This window comes from Lipotes vexillifer, unplaced genomic scaffold, assembly GCF_000442215.2.
Source record: "Lipotes vexillifer unplaced genomic scaffold, Lipotes_vexillifer_v1.1 scaffold225, whole genome shotgun sequence".
In the NCBI taxonomy this organism is placed as follows: Eukaryota; Metazoa; Chordata; class Mammalia; order Artiodactyla; family Lipotidae; genus Lipotes; species Lipotes vexillifer.
The window spans coordinates 2,749,334-2,754,279 of record NW_006787630.1 but is presented as its reverse complement, the minus strand read 5'-3'; the positions used below and the strand labels follow the sequence as shown (position 1 = coordinate 2,754,279).

Below are 4,946 nucleotides of genomic sequence, written 5' to 3'. Positions count from 1 at the left end.
AAACAACTGAGTAGAAAAAACACAACAAATAACCTTATTTTTCTTTCAGGGACACTTTTCCTTGCTTTAATATATTTTGTCTTTTGCTGCTTTTGAAGCGAGCTCTCAATTACAACACATCAAACTACAGTCAAAAATGCCAGCCACTGGCACAGGATGGAGAAGCCCACAAGTAAGGACAGACAGCAGCAGGTGGCAAGAGGTGGGAAGTGACTGAAGCTATGGTTACAAATGCTTAAGTGTCGGATAGCTGAAACTATCCAAAAGGTTGTGCCCTAATATTAGCACAGGTCAGACCCGTCACTACCTTAGCGGGTGGCATCGGTGTGTTTGGGTTCAGATTCCACACGGCGATACAGTTTCTTCCGGTTAAGGGTTCTTGGCTTGCACCAATCACAGGATGGCCTGAGGGCATCGGACCAGTCTATTCGTTTTTCAAAACGCTGTCGTAGACCTGATAGATGTACTGGGAGGCTTCAGGAGCTAGCTCTGCACTTCGGCGACAGGGTGTCATTTAGCGTTTCCGGCTGGCTATGGAGCTGAGCCAAAATCCAAATGCCATTAGTGAATCAGGGATTGGTACAGAATGTCCTGTCCTTCCACATTCCCCTTGGCAATAGTATAAACGTTGCTGTTTTGCAATTTGTTGGAAAAAGTGTCAGCATTTAAAATGACTTTCCTTAATCTGAAACTGAAGCTCATTTTCATTGGGAACATCCTTCCACGTTGCAAGGAAGACCTGGCGTTTCATTCTGCTGTCTTCTTCAAAAATCACATTGAGTGGGATGAGGCAGCCGAAGCAGAAGACATCATTATTGTTTTTCACAGCCACCTGCAGGTTGTTCAGAGGTTCTGTCTTCAGAAGGTCCAAGGTGTGGAGAGGCAGGGAGATATCAACGCTCTGGTTCGATATCAGTGGTGTAGGGATGGCCAGGGGAGTGCTGGGGATGACACCAAAGTTATTCTTGTTAAACTAAGTTGCCAAGTCTGTCATGTGCTACAGAGCTTTCTTTATGAAGTTCACTTCCATATAGATGTGCCCTTGGCAGTGAGTCAATGTTCCTGAAATCTCCAAGCCTTTAGCCTTTACTGCAGGCAGCCAGACAGCCTTAGGAGCCCCATATCCACCAGGCGCCATGACTATCCCCATAGAGAGTTCACGGTGGTTATTCAGACCACTGCTGACCACAGCAGGAGTAGGTGATGGAGCAAAGGTTGCAGGCACTGATGATGGGGTGAAGGATTGTCCCACCACACTATGTAGCCCTCCCACCAAGAGGTCCATCTTTTTGAACTATACTTTTGTCTGGATATAAGCCCAGGAGAGGGGTTGCTGGATCATATGGCAACTCTATTTTTATTTTTTTGAGGAACCTCCATACTGTTTTCTATAGTGAGTGCACCAATTTACATTCCCAGCAACAGTGCAGGAGGGTTCCCTTTTCTCCACACCCTCTCCAGCATTTATTGGTAGACTTTTAAATGATGGTCATTCTGACCAGTCTAAGGTGATACCTCACCGTAGTTTTGATTTGCATTTCTCTAACAATTAGCAATGGTGAGTTACTTTTCATGCACCTATTGGCCATTTGCATATCTTATTTGGAGAAATGTCTATTTAGGTCTTCTGCCCATTTTTTTGATTGGGTTGGTTTTTTTGTGCTTCAGTTGTATGAGCTGTTTGTATATTTTGGAAGCCCTTGTAGGTTGCATCATTTGCAAATAGTTGCTCCCATTTCATAGGTTGTCTTTTCATTTTCTTTATGGTTTCCTTTGTTGTGTGAAAGCTTATAAGTTTGTAAAGGTCCCACCTGTTTATTTTTGCTTTTATTTCCATTGCCTTGGGCGAATGATCTGCAAAAACACTGGCACAACTTATGGCAAAGAATGTTTTTCCTATGTTCCCTTCTACAAGTTTTATGGTGTCATGTGTTATATTTAACTCTTTCAGCCATTTTGAGCTTTTTTTTTGCATGGTGTGAGGGTGTGTTCTAACTTCAGTGGTTTACCTGTGCCTATCCAACATTCCCAATACCATATTCTGAAGAGACTATCTTTTTTCCCATCGTATATTCTTGCCTCCTTTGTCGAAGATTAATTGACCACTGGTGTGTGGGTTTATTTCTGGGCTCTCTAGTCTGTTTCATTGATCCATATGTCTGGTTTTTTGCCAATATCATGCTGTTTTGATTACCATAGCTTTGTAGTATTCTCTGAAGTCTGGAAGCATTATGTCTCCTGCTTTGTTCTTTTTCCTCAGGATTGCTATGGCAATTCTGGGTTGTTTATGGTTCCATATAAATTTTAGGATTCTTTGTTCCAGTTCTGTGAAAAATATCATGGGTAATTTGATAGGGATGGCATTAAATCTGTAGATTGCTTTGGGTCAAATGGCCATTTTAATAATATTTCTTCCAATCCAAGAGCATAGGTTATCTTTCCATCTCTTTGAATCCTCTTCACTTTCCTTTATTAATGTTTTATAGTTCTCAGCTTATAAGTTTCTCACAACCTTGGTCAGGTTTGTTCCCAAGTATTTTATTTTTTGGATGCAATTTTAAAAGGGATTTTTTTTTCCATTCTGTTTCTGCTATTTCATTGTTAATATACATGGAACATGGAACCAGTTTCTGTATTTTAATCTTGTATCCTGCTACTCTGCTGAATCTGTTTATCACTTCTAGTAGGTTGTGTGTGGAGTCTTTAGTTTCTATATATCGTACCATGTCATCTGCATAAAATGAAAATTTTACCTCTTCCCTTCCAATTTGGATCCATTTTCTTTCTTTTTCTTGTCTGATTGCTGTGGCTAGACTTCCAATATTATGTTGAATAGAAGTGGTGAGACTGGGCATCCTTGTCTTGTTCCAGATTTTAGTGAGAACACTAAGTGCTTTTCACCATTAAGTATCATACTGGCTGTGGGTTTCTCATAAATAGCTTTTATTATGTTGAGATATGTTCCCTCTACCCCCACTTTCATGAGTTTTTATCATAACAGTGAAATTTGTCAAATGCTTTTTCTGAATCTATTGAGATGATCATGTCATTTCTGTCATTTTTGTTGTTGATGTGGTGTATCACACTGATTGATGTGCATATGTTGAAACATCCTTGTGACCCTAGGATAAATTCAACACGTTCATGGTGTATGATCTTTTATATGTGTTGTTGGGTTCAGTTTGCCAACATTTTGTTGAGAATTTTAGGTTCTATATTCATCAAAGGTTTTGGCCTGTCATTTTCTTTTTCGGTGGTGTCTCTGTCTGGTTTTGGTATCAGGTCGATAGTGGCTTCATAGTATGTCTTTGGGAGGCTTCCTTTCTCTTCGGTCTTTTGGAAGACTATCAGAAGGCGTACGTGGTGACCAGAGCTTGCACTGGATGTTGAACGGGGCCTCCTCTTTGCTCTGTGGTTGACACAGCTCTCTCGGGGGCAGGGTCTGCCCCCTAGTTGTTGGAATAGAAGCCCCCAGGTGTGTTTCTATGCTGGATTAGAGAGCAAAATGAGGTAGGCTGGATTGGAACACTCCCAATGGGAGGGCAATCACTGAGCATTCCTCTGCCAGAGCTGTCCACCAGGAAGTGTGCTCTGTGGTGTCACCTGTCACCCACGGTGCGGGCTCACAAAGTACACTGTTGTTGGCACAACCCTCAGCCCCGCCTCAACTGTGGGAATGCAGGCCATCAGCCCTGGTGTCCCTTAGGCACAGTGTTCACAAAGCCACCAGTGCAGATCCATAGGTGCTAATCCACTGATGTCAGGTTCCAGGACCACAGTAGTCCCACAGATGGACCCACCGTGGGAGCTATGGAAGCAGATTAGACCCCAGCGCGGCCTAGCCTTCATGTGCCCGTGCCCACGAAGCCCACAGCTGCTAAGGCTGGACCCGTCCCAGCCACGGAAGTGCCCACTGTCCACTCGGATGTCCCACAGGCACTGAGTTTATAGAGCCAGTGGCAGTGGCAGAAATCTGCAAATTGCACAGCCATGGGGAGAGGGCTCAGGTATCAGCCCTGCTTCCTAAGTCAGGCAGTACCTGGGGATCCACTCTGATTTCAGCCCCACCTCCACGTGTGGGCAACCTGCTGGTGCTTGTGTCCTCCCGGAGGTCGTCATAGAGGTGGCACCAGGAAAGAGGCTGCTGTGGTGGCCCTGCCCCTCCCTTCACTTGCCCCTCAACAATGATGCTTTGCTTCTATGGCCGGCCTGGTCTTCTTCCACATACGCCCCGGGCTGGGCACGTACCACACTCCAGCCCCTTCGGGCTGTCTGCACGCGGCCAAACCCAGTCCACTCCCCTGGTCTGTCTTCCGAAGCCCATGTTTCAGCACCCAAAACCCACACACTGCAGCAGGCACACGTCTGGGGCTGAGGGCTGCAGCGAGGGAGCACAGGTCCTCTGTGCAGGTCTCTGTTTTGTCTGCTGCAAACTGACTGCTGCGCTTTCCTCCAAGCCTCTGCAGCTCCGTTTCTGTCCCAGCGCACGTCCCCACTGGCGAAAGGGCTTCCCAGGGTGAGGGAAACTGTCCTCTTTCCCCGCTGCCTCCCAGGAGGGAGCTTCCCCTCCTTCCCCCCCTCCTCCTGTTTTTCCTTCATCCTGTCTCATTATGTGGAGATCCTACTTGCACGTCTGGGTGTCTGCGATCTTCTGCTGGCATTCAGGAGGTTTTCTGCGAGGACTGTTCCACATGTATGTATATTTGATGTATTTGTGAGAGGAGTGAACTCCACACCCTTCTGTTCTGCCATCTTGATTCAACCTCTATATGATTTGTTTGCCTTTTTTCTTCTACTTCAGGAAATCAAATTATCAATGCCCAAAGGAGACGGACCAGAGGCCCAAGGACACAGGAAATATCAAGGTCATTACACAAACATCAGCCCCACAGAAGCCCTAAAGCCCAGATCCTGAAGAAGCAGAAGAGGAGACAAACTGCCTCAAA

General features: G+C 45.4%; 1 pseudogene; it reads right to left on the bottom strand.

The window, feature by feature from the left end:
• Positions 1-424: 424 nt before the first annotated feature.
• On the bottom strand, positions 425-1,285 carry LOC103089629 (AP-2 complex subunit beta pseudogene; annotated as a pseudogene).
• Positions 1,286-4,946: the final 3,661 nt, after the last annotated feature.